This window comes from Acipenser ruthenus, chromosome 43 (genome assembly GCF_902713425.1).
Source record: "Acipenser ruthenus chromosome 43, fAciRut3.2 maternal haplotype, whole genome shotgun sequence".
Taxonomy (NCBI): Eukaryota; Metazoa; Chordata; class Actinopteri; order Acipenseriformes; family Acipenseridae; genus Acipenser; species Acipenser ruthenus.
Genome location: NC_081231.1, coordinates 4,558,670 through 4,576,272, shown reverse-complemented (window position 1 = coordinate 4,576,272; position 17,603 = coordinate 4,558,670). Strand labels below are relative to the sequence as shown.

At 42.3% G+C, this 17,603-nt stretch overlaps 1 protein-coding gene across 1 annotated transcript in view; it reads left to right on the top strand.

The window, feature by feature from the left end:
- The window catches only part of LOC117971457 (zinc finger protein 624-like), a 183,008-nt gene that overhangs the window by 107,003 nt on the left and 58,402 nt on the right, over window positions 1-17,603 (top strand). The window lies entirely within an intron of this gene.

The window sequence follows — 17,603 nt, the reverse complement described above, 5'->3', positions numbered from 1 at the left end:
GAGCATGATGGGTGGAGACAAACAGCACAGCCAGTGACGTCATTCAGCAAGCAGTGATAGTCACGCCCATTTTAAAAAAGGTACACGTTTCATATATATTAAAATATACAGCAGCACCAAACATGATTAAGACAATTACCCCACGTTTTAATATATGTGCTTCAATACATTATAAAATGGCACACAACATGATTCAGACAACAGTGTAGATATGCAATAGAAATGTTAAACTATCTAAGGAACAAACGAAATGATAATCTGCAAAAAATAAAGCTTCTGAGTTTATACCTTCGTCCGATGTACTTCAATCTAAATAGTTCAGCTAAAGAGGCGTCTGCTTTGTACCCGTGTGAGGCTCACTGCACTGTACCCGTGTGAGGCTCACTGCACTGTACCCGTGTGAGGCTCACTGCACTGTACCCATGTGAGGCTCACTGCAGTGTGCTTGTGTGCCAGCTGTCGTCTTTTCTATTTGAGTGAGATAGAGTTATCAGGACGCGAGTCCCGTCACTGTGAACAGCACTTCATTAACTATACACAGTGCAGAGGCGTGCTTATTTTAACATTTGCACAATTATTTAAAAAAAAAAAAAAAGAAAGTGATTTCCTGTATGATTGTTGTATCTCTGTAAGGGGTCATAAATGGAGATTAGATAAAGGGGCATTCAGAACAGAAAATAGGAGGCACTTTTTTACACAGAGAATTGTGAGGGTCTGGAACCAACTCCCCAGTAATGTTGTTGAAGCTGACACCCTGGGATCCTTCAAGAAGCTGCTTGATGAGATTCTGGGCTCAATAAGCTACTAACAACCAAACGAGCAAGATGGGCTGAATGGCCTCCTCTCGTTTGTAAACTTTCTTATGTTCTTATGTTCTTATGTATTGAGGGCGCTATGTGTGAAGCGCAGGTTTATTTAATTCCAGCAAGCGCTGTGATGGTGCAGCCTATCAGAGTGGCTGCCTGTACTGTTGCTAGGTAAAGTGAAACTTTCGGTTCTAGTTTAGTGAACGAGACGAGGGAGCTGAGACAAGCAGGCTTTAGCAGCTGAATTCTTCTAGTTAACTCGTTGAGTGAGATTTTAAAACGTTAAAGAACACGGATTTATATGAATAAACAAGTTTTGAACTTGAGTTTTGAAGTTGTGAACTTTTTGAACTGGAACCTGGGCTGGAATGTGCGACACTGGGGCATTCTCCATACTGGTTAATTTAGACGCACACGCGAATGCAGCCTCCACTTGTTTCCCAATACCAAGTGCTTCTTCCAATATTAAATCATCCGAATCAAACAACAGTCTTTCTCTCAACTAGGATGTTTTTTCAATCAGCTGATCTCTAATAAGTTTGTCTTGCAGAGTCCTGAATTTACAGTGTTTAACGAGCTCCTGCAATGACGACACAAACTGCAATCCAGACTAACCCGGGCTCTAATCTCTCTGCCTAAACTGGAAGCGGTGCATGAGGACACTCTGACCGGAGCTGCAGTGTACAGCGAGCGCTGCGGTAGCTGCTTCAAACTGTCATCTGAGGGCTGCAGAGTAGAGAAGACGCCCTGTCCTTCTGTGCCCAGACAATGCAGTAGGATGGCCTGCTTCCTGGGGGGCCATCACATCATGAAGATCCAGTGCCAGCAAGTATATGTTAAAGGAGTCAATCCAGCGGCTCTACGGGACAGACGGAGCGGGCGGGGGCAAGGTAAATTCAGCCATCCACGTTGCCAAAATGTAACATACTCACAGGACAAGATTGAGTAATTCAAGACTGAAAGACACTCAGGCCAACATGTCTGTTCGCTCATTTACGACTGCCGTAAAACCGTTGCTGTCTGTTTACGATAACCATGGTGATGGTTCTCAAAGTAATAGCAGTTCACAACCACTGCTGTAATGCGACACTAAACATAACACAGGCACTCTTGTAACTGACCACCTCTGCTGGTTTGTGCTGCTTGGGGTGGCATTTGTGTCACATGTTACCTGACTCAGACTGCCTGCTTTCTTACTGGAATCCCTGACTGGATAAGCATCCCCTCTTCCAAAACAGTAAATAGATTTTAATAAGGAAGCCGTCCCACAAGTGCAATGGCTCTCCAGTCCTTATCCATGTATAATGCACAATGACTGGATGGGATATCTGCTCTTCATTGCACCTCTTCAGTGGGTTTCTCAATGGTGGCTGTCCAGACAGGGATCACACTGAATGCTTTACCAGTCTTGGCACTCCCGATGATGTATTCAGGTTAAAAGCATGGTTTAAAATCCCCCTGCCGCCATTGTAGAGCTAGTGGAGTTCGACGTGCTATTTGGACCTATTTGTGCCCTGTATCAGTATTGCTAATTCTGTAGAAACCAACCTGCTCAACACATGACCTGTACTGGAAACATGTTTGTATCAATTCCCATGCTACATAATGTGGGTGTAAGTCTCACCCACCTGTCCCTTTAATTAGGGTCAGTAGCCTGGCCAGGTTAAAACTTCATTTCCCATAGTTCCTTGCAACCACCCTCTGTTCATCCTCTCTCCCCATTGGCTCATTCAGATTTCCACCCCTCCAATCTCAGAGCTCCTTAGTAGCCAGCACTTGTATTAAAGCTGGCTAATCAGGCCTGAGGGTGACTCCCTTTCTCAGAGGAATCCATTAACCTACAGCATTTTCTTTACTTAAATTTCAGTGAATCCATTACCATCCTTAGATAATTCCAGTGCATCCGTTCATTTTCTTTTGTTGCTGCGCTTTGTCTAAACTGCTCTTTTTGTTTTCACTGTTACTTGTTTAAGTTTAGCTGTTTTTCTAGGTCTGTTTAGTGTTTGTTGTTTTATGTGGGACAGTCTCCATTTTTTCCTGATCCTCCTGATTTTTTCCAAACAACTGTTCACCATTCAACTCAACACTACTGGACAGTCTCAACAATTTCAACGTACTCAATGTTTTCAACCTTCTACAATCACCATCATTTTGGGACACTTTGCTGGACTGCCTTATTTGTGGGTGAGATCATTTCTTTTTTGTTTGGATTTTTTCTACTTTAATTTGATACTTTGTTTCCCTATTTTTTCTGTTACTTTGTTATTTTGTTATTTTGTTACTTTGTATGGATTTCAATTACCCTTGTTGGGCCTACCTGTCATTTTCCCACCATTGCCATAGAGACTGTTAAATGTAATTGTTTCCACAAGTCACTGTTTTTCATCTGTATCTATTTATTTATCCTTGGTCTTTATCTGTGTGTGTTGTGTTTGTGAGTGTGGGTTTATTGGAGACCCTCCGGACACTACATTCATTTCTACTTGGTGATACTGTTTGTCCCTACATACTTATCTGTACCAGCTTTATTCTTACCTGTTACCTGCAATTATTTGAATTCCTTTCTTATCATTATTCATCTCATTCATTTGTTCATTTTTTCATTTGTTGACATTATTGTTCACAATAGTAAACTGATTGTTCTTGAAATTGACACCTCTGACGTCCCTGCTTTTGCTGTCTGTCACTCTTGCTGACTTATTTAGCTATAGGAATAGGGCCAGTAGTATCTCCTTAGGGAGGACAGTGCAACTGCTTCCCAGTTGTGCAGAGTGATTGTTATATGTTGTCATGGAGACATTCAAATCTCTCTGATTTTCTATCTGCAGTAACAACAAGTGTGTACTGTAGACATGGCAAACAAATCAGATGTTTTAAATACTGCAATGTGAGCAGCTCAGTTAAAGAAATGAAAAAACAAAACCAGAGCAAAGTGTATTTCTGGCTTGGTTATACAAACACAGCATGATCGCTGCACGTCATATTTTATTATTATTATTTATTTCTTAGCAGACGCCCTTATCCAGGGCGACTTACAATTGTAAGCAAATACATTTCAAGTGTTACAATACAAGTAATACAATAAGAGCAAGAAATACAATAACTTTTGTTCAAGCAAAGTACAAGTGTGACAAACCACAATTCAATAATACAGCAGATAATAGTGATAGTTACATCAGGATGTGATTAAATACAAAGTACTACAGGTTAAACACTTGGCAGATTACAGTATTCTGAAGTACAGGATTAAATGCAGTAAAATAGGGGGCAGATAAGAGCAAAATAAAGCACATCTACATGAAGGGTGATAGTGTCCCAGGATACAAACCGAGGAGTTCTACAGTTGCTGTTTGAAGAGGTGAGTCTTAAGGAGGCGCCGGAATGTGGTCAGGGACTGGGCAGTCCTGACATCTGTAGGAAGGTCGTTCCACCACTGCGGAGCAAGGGTGGAGAAGGAGCTGGCTCTGGAGGCAGGGGAACGTAGCGGAGGTAGAGCCAGTCTTCTAGTGCAGGCGGAGCGGAGAGATCGAGTGGGGGTGTAGAGAGAGATGAGGGTCTGGAGGTAGCTGGGTGCAGTCTGGTCAAGACATCTGTAGGTTAGTACAAGAGTCTTGAATTGGATGCGAGCGGTGATCGGGAGCCAGTGGAGCGAGCGGAGTAGCGTGGGCGAAGCGAGGCAGAGAGAACACCAGGCAGGCAGCAGAGTTCTGGATGAGCTGGAGCGGACGGGTGGCGGACGCAGGGAGGCCAGCCAGGAGGGAGTTGCAGTAGTCTGGGCGGGAGAGTACCAGGGCCTGGACCAGGAGCTGGGTAGCATAGTTGGTGAGGAAGGGTCGGATTCTTCGGATGTTGCTCAGGAAGAATCGGCAAGTGCGTGCCAGAGTGGAGATGTGCTGGGAATAAGAGAGGCAGGGGTCCAGGGTGACTCCAAGGTTCTTAGCGGAGGAAGAGGGAGAGAGTGTGGTAGATTCCAGAGGAACAGAGATGGAGGGGGAGGAGGAGGGAAAGAAAAGGAGGTCAGATTTAGAGAGGTTGAGTTTGAGGTGATGCGAGTGCATCCAGGAGGAAATAGCAGACAGACAGGTAGAGATACGGGAGGAGATGGTGGAGTCAGAGGTGGGGAAGGAGAGGAAAATCTGAGCATCATCAGCATAGAAATGGTATGAGAAACCATAGGATGCGATGAGGGGGCCCAGGGAGCGGGTGTAGAGGGAGAACAGGAGAGGACCCAAGACTGACCCTTGGGGGACTCCAGTTAAGAGAGGGTGAGGTGTGGAGGTTGCTCCACGCCAGGTTACCTGGTAAGTGCGGTTGGAGAGGTAGGAGGAGAACCAGGCCAGAGCAGTGCCAGAGATCCCCAGGTCAGCAAGAGATGATAGTAGAATAGAGTGATCAACAGTGTCAAAGGCAGCAGAGAGGTCGAGGAGAATTAGGACAGAGGAGAGAGAGGCAGCTTGGGCACACTTAAGTGAGTTGGTGACAGACAGGAGGGCGGTTTCAGTGGAGTGAGCAGAGCGGAAGCCAGATTGGAGAGGGTCAAGCAGAGAGTGGTTGGACAGGAAAGCAGAGAGCTGGCGGTGTACAGTCCGCTCGAGGGTTTTGGAGAGGAAGGGTAGGAGGGAGACAGGACGGTAGCTCTGGAGGGAGGTGGGGTCGAGGGTAGGTTTTTTGAGGAGGGGAGTGATAGAGGCTTTTTTGATGGCAGAGGGAAAGATACCAGAAAGTAGAGAGGTGTTGAGGAGGGAGGAGATGAAGGAGAGTAGAGCAGGAGCAGCAGCTTGGAAGAGGTGAGTGGGGAGGGGGTCCAATGCACACGTGGTGGGTTTGTGACCCTGGAGCAGGGAGGAGAGGTCAGAGTCTGAGAGGGGCAAGAAGGAGGAGAAGGAGGGCGAGTAAGTAGGGGTTGGAGTAGGAGGGGGTGCGGGGGAGGGTGAGGTGTTAAAGAGTATGTGGATATCTGAGATTTTAGAAGAGAAGAAGGAGGCAAAGTCATCAGGGGAGATAGAGGAGGAGGGGGGGGGTTTAGGAGGGAGGAGAAGGTAGAGAATAGTTTACGTGTGTTGTTAGTGGAGGCTTGGATTACAGATTGGAAATAAGCACATTTAGCAGAGGAGAGAGTAGAGGAGAAGGAGGAGAGGAGAGTGCGGTAAAGGTCTAGGGCAGCAGGGAGTTTGGTTCTCTTCCATTTCTTTTCAGCAGATCGCAGTGTGATTTCTTGCTGAGCAGAGCGCAGAGGAGAGCCAGGGATGGGGAGGGGAGGGGCGAGCAGGTCGGGAGGTGAGGGGACAGAGGGAGTCGAGGGAGGAGGTGAGTGAGGAGAAGAGGGTGGAGGTAGCAGAGTCTACGGAGAGTTGTGAAAAGGAGTCGATAGGAGGGAGGTGAGAGAGAGCAGTGGAGGCAAGGACAGAGGGGGAGAGAGAGCGGAGGTTACGGCGAGAGGTGACAGTGGGGGTAGGAGGAGCAGGGAGAGGGGGGAGAGACAGAGAAAAAGAGATGAAATAGTGATCAGAGAGGTCCAGGGGGGTGACAGAGAGGGTGGAGGGGCAGCAGGCCCTGGAGAAGGTGAGGTCCAGTTGACGGCCAGCTTTGTGGGTAGGAGGGGACGGAGAGAGACAGAAGTCGAAGGAGTGAAGGAGAGGGAGGAATCCAGCAGAGTGGCTGGTGTTGGAGAGATGGATGTTGAAGTCACCCAACAGGACAGTCGGGGTAGACAGAGAGGGGAGGGAGGACAGTAGATAGTCGAGTTCATCCAGAAAGTGAGTGAGAGGCCAAGGGGGGCGGTACAGAACAATGAGCAGGAGTTGACAGGGAGAGGTTAGTTGGACTGCATGAAATTCAAAGGTATTGACAGAGAGTGAGGTGTGATCGGAGAGGACAGAAAAGAGTAAGGAGGGAGACAGGAGAAGACCTGTCCCACCTCCCCGTCCAGTGAGACGCGGGGTATGGGACAGGACGTAGAGAGAGGACAGGGCAGCAGGAGTAACAGTGTTATCAGGGGACAGCCAGGTTTCAGTGAGAGCAAGGAAATCGAGCGAGAGGTGGGAGGCAAAGGCAGATATGAAATCAGCTTTGTTAGCAGAAGAGTGACAGTGTCAGAGTGCACCAGAGAGTGTGCGGGAGGGGGGGAGAGGCAGAGAAATGAGGTTAGAGGGGTTGGAGGAGCAGCAGCGGAGGGAGGGCAGAGGACGAGGACGGGAGGACAGAACAGGGATGTGAGAGACAGTCATAGCAGGACAAGCAGGACAAAAGGCACAGTAGGAGCAGTAGGGTGGAGGGTACAGACCTGACCAGTAGATAGCTTCTTCTAGAGCCCCGATAGGTTTGGATCTATTGGAACAGCGTCTCAGCGCAGGCCTCCCCTCGCTGGACTCCCACAGCTAGACTCTCGGCTCTTTTGTTGAGGCTCTTCTGTTTTCTGGCGCTCCTTGCTGGCGCAGAAATAGGCTGCTTAATATATAAAAAAACAACTGCATGGCAAAAGAACCAACTAAACTGCGTGGAAACCAATCAGATAGCAAATCAACTTCTATTCAATTAAACCACTCACCTGGTACTAATCACACACCAACTCAGCTAATTCAAACACCACCTTACAAAGTTACCAAATGTAGTTAATTAAAAATTACTTGAAGCAGGAACTTGCCTATCTGCCTCAGTCCCTGGTTCCTGTAGACTGACCACTATTATATGCCCACCCTTAAATGGGTTCCACCTTGTGTAGGCCAATACAGTATACAATTTAACTACATTGTCCAGCTTTGAATGCAGAACTGTGATAATTAAACCAATAACATTTTCTACCATTACTTTGAAACTTTGCAACTCCGTCCAGCACTGCGCTCCCCCATGCTGGTATGCAGGTGTGAGAGTCACTCAGGGCTCTCTGTGCTGGACACAGTGTTCTTTCAGGTGTGAGATTCACTCGGGGCTCTCTGCTGGACATAGTGTTCTTTCAGGTGTGAGAGTCACTTGGGGCTCTCTGTGCTGGACACAGTGTTCTTTCTTTCTTTCTTTCTTTCTTTCTTTCTTTCTTTCTTTCTAACTTATTGTAATCATCCTTTTAGAATTTTAAAAAGCACAAAACAACAATAATGGTAATTTAGGACAGAGCTGCCAGAATCAAAATGCGTCCCTCAGGGACTAAACTTCTCCTCTAACAAGTACAGGGACAGAAGCATTATCTGTTAACATACTAACATATTAATACATCCATAACTTCTTACACACCAAATCCTGAGCAACAGAGAATCAATGGGGCAGCAGTGTGGAGTAGTGGTTAGGGCTCTGGACTCTTGACCAGAGGGTCATGTGTTCAATCCCAGGTGGGGGACACTGCTGCTGTGCCCTTGAGCAAGGTACTTTACCTAGATTACTCCAGTAAAAACCCAACTGTATAAATGGGTAATTGTATGTAAAAAATAATGTAATTGTATGTAAAAAAAATAATGTGATATCTTGTAACAATTGTAAGTCACCCTGGATAAGGGCATCTGCTAAGAAATAAATAATAATAATACTATGAAGCTAGAGAGCTTTATTATTATTATTATTATTATTATTATTATTATTATTGAGATGTATGGCTTTTTAAGTTTTTTTGGTTTGTTTGTTTTATTGTTTTACTGCAATTGATTGCATTCATATATTTTTCCTTACAGTGCCTGTGGCAGAACGAGTCCTGCCTGTAAATACTGTCGCTGCTTGTATGTGCTTTGATGGTATTTGGCAGGGACAGTGTTAATTTTTGTCCCTGCCAAAAACATGTGAGAATGTGGCTGTTTCCAATTGGAATAACTGGTGCTATTTGGGAACAGCCATATCGAAAGATCCATTAGAGAGAGACTACCAGGGAGCTGGATCAAAGGGAAGGGGCAGCTTTGAGCCAGCTGTAACGTCACACGGATAGCTGTGTGGTGACGTCAGGCCAGATGCAGGAACATAAACAGATGAGCCAGTACACACTGAGACACATATATATACATACATACACACACACACATACACACACACACTGAGACACATACACACTGAGACACATACTCACACACACACACACACACACACACACTGAGACACACACACACACTGAAGCACACACACACAAACTGACATACACACACTGAGACACACACACTGAGGCACACACACACACTGAGACACACACAGAGACAGACACACACACAAACTGACATACACACCTGCACTGCTGTTAACACTTACTGCTCCATCCACTGCCTTAACACCCGAATCAATTGAAAAAACCATGCAAGAAATTATGAACAGACGACATCAGAAGCAACAGCAGTTCAAGAAAACCAAAAAAGGACCATCAGGTACTTTTACTGCTCTACCAAAGTGTTGAGATGCCACAAAGCAAAGATTAGAGCAGAAAAAGAGGAAGCAGACAGAACCACAGCCGTCTGGCCAACTGCGTAGGTTCTGCAGATTGGCATTAAAACAGGGACCAAACAGAAAAATACATCTATTGTCCTGCCTGGGTGTTTAACCTTTACAAAGATCAGGGAATGACAGGAAATGACCTGGTCTGAACTCCAGGCATCGAAAAGCAGAGATGGCAAAGAGAAAAGAGAAAATAAAATTGTTTGGACAACATATACAAAATAGTTCTGTAAATATAGTTGTTTGGACAGCATATGCAAAATAAGACTGCAAATACAGTTGTTGTTTGGACAGCATATGCAAAATAGTTCTATAAATATAGTTGTTTGGACAGCATATACAAAATAGTTCTATAAATATAGTTATTGTTTGGACAACATATGCAAAATAGTTCTGTAAATATAGTTGTTTGGACAGCATATGCAAAATAGTTCTGTAAATATAGTTGTTGTTTGGACAGCATATGCAAAATAGTTCTGTAAATATAGTTGTTGTTTGGACAGCATATGCAAAATAGGACTGCAAATACAGTTGTTGCTTGGAAATATCAAAACACTACTGTAGGCTGTTATTTGGACAACATAAAAAAAAACTACTGTAAATCTAGTTGTTGTTTGGACAACATATCAAAAATAGTACTACACGTGTTGCAGGCATGCTTTAGCACCTTATTATTGATTTATTTGTATTATTTTTGTTCACGTGTATTATTGCTTATTTTGCTTTAATCACGATATGATTTTGTATATTCACTCTGCACTGTTATTTATAGCACTGCTGTGTCCAGCTGACACCCCTCCCTCTAGAGCTGTTACAGCCTGCTTGAGTCCACACTGCTTCAGGACACTGAGAATCGGGATCCTGGATATTTGTATTGTTTTAAACTCTTATTATTTTGTTCATTCTTGCTGCTGTTGATGTAGCTCTATTACTTCTATTGCTATAGCCATTGCTAACATTGCTGCTGCTGATACATCTATCATTTTGAATTCTATTGCTATAGTTACTGTTACTTTTACTGCTATTTAATTAGATATTACTTTTGTTGTTAATTGCATATGCAAGGATAGAAATCCTAATGCATAGCAGTTTGGTCCATAGTCTTTAAGTGTGCTGAGTTCTGCCAGTCTTTGCAGTGCTTCCAGTATTACTGTTATTATTATCATATGGGTTAACTTATGATAATACTGTAAAATGTTATATATACAAGATAAGCTAAGTAACAGAAATATAATAAGTTCAATATGTCGTGCAGCAAAAAGTTAAATAGTTAACAATAAGGAGTGTTTATTCCAGTCTCCTAGTGCTAATGATGTGGTATTTTTAAGACTACAGATGCCATTTCAGGGAGATACTATTGGCCCAGCATGACCTCTGACATTGGAAAATGGGTAAGTGCTTTGTGAAAAGACATTCTAATAAGTTAGACCACAACCAAAATTGTGTTTGTTATGCTTATTAGGATTCCAAGCCGTAGGCTGAGGAAGCCTATTGTTTTTGTGTTGATTATTATTATTATTAGGGGGCCAAGCAACGAAGTTGCTGGACACCTTTTGTTATTGTTCTGATTTTTATTATTCCGCCATATCTGTTAAATGGCCATAAAATGAGAACCGCTTGACGAAAACTCAGGAAAATTGCTACGGAGGTAGATACCTATAGGTATTTGACCCACAAGAAAAATGAAGGCCATATGGCAGCCATATTGGATTTTGTGACAAATTGACATTTTTCAAAAGTCTTGTTGTCAAAAACGGCTAAAGGTAGCGATCTGAAACTTGCTGTACAGAGTGGTCTACAATAAGATTTGTTCATGAGAGGTCAATTGGTCAACTGGTTTGGCGGCCATATTAGATTGGCCAAAAATATTCAAAGATCTTCTTCTCCGAAAGCGTTAGGCCGATCAGCACATAAATTGGCACACACTCTTGGCTGGGTCCTGTTTAAATTTGTTCAAGGCAAGTCGCTGCAAAAAAAAACATGGCTGCCACAAGCCAATCAAATTTAAGCTATGACCGGTCTTAAAGGTCAAATGCTAAACTAGCTAATAACTCCCTAGAGAGTCCAGATATTGGCATGGATACTATGTAACACTTATAGGAACCCATACATGCTCTATCTAAAAATGTCATTGAACATGACCTTTACTAAAGGTCATTTGTAAATCATGATTATTACTCCATATAATATGCAGATAGGGACATGGTTGCTATGGAACAAACATAGGAACACATGTATGCTCTATAAAAAAAATGTCATTGACTGTGACCTTTGACCTCTCTTACAGGTTTAATGTAAAATTGGATAGTAACTCCTTAGAGAATGCAGATAAGGTCATTGATGCTATGTAACACATATGGGAACACATTTATGCTCTATCAAAACATTTCAATGACCATGACCTTTGACCTCTACTAAAGTTCAATTTTAAAACATGCTTATTACTCCATAAAGATTGCATATATATGCAAATATAAAAACACATAGATGCTCTATCAAAAATGAATCTTGATGGTGCTCATTGTTCACATAATGGACATTGATCAATAATAAGCAATGCAATCAAATTTCACGATAACAACTTGGAAGCCGTAAAGTTGCTCGCAACTCTAGTTTAGTATTCTTCTGAAGTGCCAGAGGAATTAGAGGTATGGTACACAGCTATTCAATTCTTAATTCTATTTTAATTCTAATTTCTAATGTATTCAACTGTTATCTGTAAATTTAAAATAAGTTTTAGTGGAATTCTGTGTTCAAGAATTTAAAACATGAAGGATTATTAAATATTTCAAATTTGTAGCTTTCTTCAATTGATTTGGAAGGATGCGTAGCAAAAGAAGAGATTGCTGAAAGCATGAAAAGGCATGAACACATAAGTCATATTGTAAAAACAAATGTGAAAAGAGCATCTGAAAAGATTAATCAAAGAAAAGCAGGTGTGCCACCAGTTTTCAGTGTTGGAGAGAAAGTGCTTCGGCAAAATATCAGAAGCCAACAAAGAAAAGGGGGAAAGTTGGAACCAGACTTATTAGGGCCATTTACTATAGAACATGTGAGGGGAAATGTGGTGGATCTTCATCAAGGAAGCAGAAAAATTGTGCATGGAGTCCATATAAACCACCTAAAGCATTTTGTGGCAAGAGAGCAGCAAGAACCACAGAAGGTAATCATGCCTAAGCCTGTGGACTCGGCACATGAAAAGCCACTGATGACAGAAGGCCTGGATGTGGAACCACCCGCACTAGAAGCATCAGATGTGGAAGAACCACCTGCACTAGAAGCATCAGATGTGGAAGAACCACCCGCACTAGAAGCATCAGATGTGGAAGAACCACCCGCACTAGAAGCATCAGATGTGGAAGAACCACCCGCACTAGAAGCATCAGATGTGGAAGAACCACCCGCACTAGATGCATCAGATGTGGAAGAACCACCCGCACTAGATGCATCAGATGTGGTAGAACCACCCGCACTAGATGCATCAGATGTGGAAGAACCACCCGCACTAGATGCATCAGATGTGGAAGAACCACCCGCACTAGATGCATCAGATGTGGAAGAACCACCCGCACTAGATGCATCAGATGTGGTAAGAACATAAGAACATAAGAAAGTTTACAAACGAGAGGAGGCCATTCAGCCCATCTTGCTCGTTTGGTTGTTAGTAGCTTATTGATCCCAGAATCTCATCAAGCAGCTTCTTGAAGGATCCCAGGGTGTCAGCTTCAACAACATTACTGGGGAGTTGGTTCCAGACCCTCACAATTCTCTGTGTAAAAAAAGTGCCTCCTATTTTCTGTTCTGAATGCCCCTTTAGCTAATCTCCATTTATGACCCCTGGTCCTTTTTTCTTTTTTCAAGTCAAAGAAGTCCCCCGGGTTGACATTGTCTATACCTTTTAGGATTTTGAATGTTTGAATCAGATCGCCGCGTAGTCTTCTTTGTTCAAGACTGAATAGATTCAATTCTTTTAGCCTGTCTGCATACGACATGCCTTTTAAACCCGGGATAATTCTGGTTGCTCTTCTTTGCACTCTTTCTAGAGCAGCAATATCCTTTTTGTAACGAGGTGACCAGAACTGAACACAATATTCTAGGTGAGGTCTTACTAATGCATTGTAGAGTTTTAACATTACTTCCCTTGATTTAAATTCAACACTTCTCACAATATATCCAAGCATCTTGTTAGCCTTTTTTATAGCTTCCCCACATTGTCTAGATCAAGACATTTCTGAGTCAACATAAACTCCTAGGTCTTTTTCATAGTTCCCTTCTTCAATTTCACTATCTCCCATATGATATTTATAATGAACGTTTTTATTGCCTGCATGCAATACTTTACACTTTTCTCTATTAAATTTCCTTTGCCATGTGTCTGCCCAATTTTGAATGCTGTCTAGATCATTTTGAATGACCTTTGCTGCTTCAACAGTGTCTGCCACTCCTCCTATTTTTGTGTCGTCTGCAAATTTAACGAGTTTGCTTACTATATCAGAGTCTAAATCATTAATGTAGATTAGGAATAGCAGAGGACCTAATACTGATCCCTGTGGTACACCACTGGTTACCTCACTCCATTTTGAGGTTTCTCCTCTAATAAGTACTTTCTGTTTTCTACCTGTTAACCACTCCCTAATCCTTGTGCATGCATTTCCTTGAATCCCTACTGCGTTCAGTTTGAGAAATAATCTTTTATGCAGGACTTTGTCAAAAGCTTTCTGGAAATCTAAATAAACCATGTCGTGTGCTTTGCAGTTATCCATTTTCAATGTTGCATCCTCAAAAAAGTCAAGTAGGTTAGTTAGACATGATCTCCCTTTCCTAAAACCATGCTGGCTGTCTCCCAGGATATTGTTACCATATAGGTAATTTTCCATTTTGGTTCTTATTATAGTTTCCATAAGTTCACATATAATAGAAGTCAGGCTTATTGGTCTGTAGTTACCTGATTCGGTTTTGTCTCCCTTTTTGTGGATCGGTATTACATTTGCTATTTTCCAGTCTGTTGGTACAACCCCTGTGTCAAGAGACTGTTGCATGATCTTGGTTAGCGGTTTGTAAATAACTTCTTTCATTTCTTTGAGTACTATTGGGAGGATCTCAACCGGCCCAGGGGATTTGTTTATTTTAAGAGCTCCTAGTCCCTTTAACACTTCTGCCTCTGTTATGCTAAAGTTATTTAAAACTGGATAGGAACAGGTCGACATGTGGGGCATGTTGTCTGTGTCCTCCTTTGTAAAAACCTGTGAAAAGTAATCATTTAATATATTTGCTATTTTTTTTTTCTTCATCTATGATTTTGCCATTTGTGTCTCTTAGACATTTAACCTCCTCTTTGAATGTTCTCTTGTTGTTATAATATTGGAAAAACATTTTGGAATTGGTTTTAGCCCCCTTAGCAATATTGATTTCTATCTCTCTCTTGGCCTTTCTAACTTCCTTTTTGACTTGTGTTTGCAGTTCCAAGTACTCTTTCTGTGTGCTTTGTTTTTGGTCCCTTTTAAACGCTCTGTAAAGTGCCTTTTTTCGCTGAATATTATTTTTAATTGATCTATTAAACCATTTTGGCCATTTTGTTTTAGATTTAGATTTGTCTACTTTTGGGATGTAATTGTTTTGTGCCTCAAGTACTACATTTTTAAAAAACAGCCACCCTTTTTCTGTGCATGTTTTCTCTATTTTACTCCAATCTACTTCTGTTAGTCTTTGTTTCATACCTTCGTAGTTTGATTTTCTAAAATTGTAAACCTTAGCTTTAGTCATTACTTTTGGGGTTTTAAAAAATATTTCAAATTAGACCATGTTGTGGTCTGAGTTTGCCAATGGCTCTCTGACCTCTGTTTTAGTTATTCTGTCTTCATTATTTGAAAAGACTAAATCAAGGCATGCCTCCCCTCTAGTCGGTGCCTTGACAAATTGCGTTAGGAAGCAGTCATTTGTCATTTCCACCATTTCAATTTCGTCCGTCGTGCCCCCCATTGGGTTTTCCCATTTTATATGGGGGAAGTTGAAATCCCCCATTAGTATGGCTTCTCCTTTTCTACACGCATTTCGAATGTCATTGTATAACAGATTATTTTGCTCAGCGTCTGAATTTGGCGGTCTATAGCATGCTCCTATTATTATGCCCTTTGAATTTGTGTCCATTATTCTGACCCATATTGATTCTGCATTGTTTTCTTTGTCCTGATTTAACACCTGGGCTTCAAGGCTATTTCTTATGTATAGCGCTACCCCTCCACCTCTTCTGTCCTGCCTGTCTTTCCTATACAGTGTGTACCCACTAATATTATATTCGTCTCCATCACTCTCAGACAACCAAGTTTCTGTAACACCTATCACATCGTAGTTGCTTGTTAGTGCAGTAGCTTCAAGTTCTAACATTTTGTTTCTGAGACTTCTAGCATTAAGATAAATACATTTAATAGTGGTCTTACCTGAGTTGTTGCCCTTGTTTTGATGTAGTCTCCCTTCTGTTTTTTTTGTTTTCTCCCCCCTTCCTTTCTAGTTTAAATGCTTCTGTACCGCCTCAAGGATCCTTTCTCAAGTAGATTGGTTCCCTTTCTGTTTAAGTGCAGTCCGTCCCACCTGTATAGATAGTCCTTGTTGTAGAAAGTGCTCCAATGTTCAAGAAAGTTGAAGCCTTCCTGTGTACACCACGATTTAAGCCATGCATTTTGATTTTGTATTTCCAGCTGTCCATATGGTCCTTTGCAAGGCGCCGGCAGTATCCCAGAAAATACCACAGTTTTGGTCTTGTCTTTTAATTTCCTTCCTAGCTCTCTGAATTTGTTTTGCAGGGATCTTGGCCTGTCTCTTCCAATGTTGTTTGTACCAATGTGGACGACTACTACCGGGTCATCTCCTGTTCGTTCTAGGAGCCTGTCCACATTCTCAGTGATGTGCTTGACTGAGGCTCCTGGAAGGCAGCACACTGTTGTAGTAAGGGGGTCCAAACTGCGAACTGAACTTGCTGTGTTTCTCAGTATGGAGTGCCCAACAATCATGACCTCCCTTCTTTTTGCTGCCTAGTCAGCACTGTTTATAGGGTCCTGGGTGTTGTTTCTTTCATTCTCTTGATGTTGGTTTTAGTCATCTAAATGTTGAAGTTGCTCAAATGTGTTGGCTGTCTGGATTTCTGGTGGTTGTGTTTGACGAAGTTTCTTTTTTTCCCTGCTTCTGCCTATCTGAACCCAGCTGTTTCGACTCTCTTCCATCTCCCTGGCGGCTTTCAGTCTGCCAGGGGTGCAGACTTCCATGAATTGTGGGTGTGTCAGCTCCACAAGCTCCTGTTGCTGTCTCATTTCCTCCAGCTCCTTTTCTAGCAGGCTTAATCGCTGAAGCAAGTCTTGGATCGTGCGGCACTTTACACAAACTTGGTTGAGCTCTGTTGGGTTTTCTCGGATTTCCCACATCATGCAGTTGTCACTGATTTACTGGCTTGAAGACCTTTTTTTTTTTTTGTTTAGTTTAGCTTCTGCAGCTGTCAACCTGCTTTCAAACTGCTTCTAACTGCGTTGTACTTGTCCACTCGTACTTTTCCCACGATGTCGCTTCCACACGCTGTCGCTGGGAACTTTCTGTAATGATGTTCTATTCAAAAGAAACTGCCACTAAATATTCAAGGAAGACATATTAATAACATTATAATGATGTATCACATAATGTTAGAATACATTTTTGTTAATAAGGATATAATGTGTGTTTCACTGCGATGGACTGGCGTCCCGTCCAGGGTGTAGTCCTGCTTTTCACCCTGTATCAGCCATGTTAGACTCCGGCTCACCATAACCCTCAATAGGATTAAGCGGTTACAGATAATGGATGGATGTATGTTTCAAATGTCTAGCTATCACTTGCCAAAACTATTAAAGTTCTGATAGTAAATTCTGCTTTTACAGGTTGCTTGTGATGGGTGCAGCTTATGGTTTCACTGGCTGTGCATCGAGCCAAGCAACCGGCCTGGAGATGGAGATCTGGACAGCTGCGTGTTTTTCTGCAACAAGTGCAAAAACATTTAGAAAAAAAGAGAGCCAGCCATTACCTTAGCCGTTACTTTGGATTGTTCTAGTTTTTTCTTTTGTTTGTTTTCTTCTAATTTATTTTTTCTATTTTTATAATTGTTTTTTTTTCACTTATGTACACGTTAAATAAAAATAATTTGCCAGATGCCTGGCAAGATCTTAATTGAATCTAAAGGCCTATTTTAATGCACCTAATAATGCTGGCAACACCACCCGTTTTAGTATCTGCAAATTTAAGAAATATAAAAATTATGCCAGTGTCTAGTTCTAATACCTTTGATAATTTTACCTTTGAGAAGATGGAATGCCAAATATTACAGTATATAATATTTGGCACCCCCCCCCCCCCCCCTCTTGAGAACACGGGATGCCA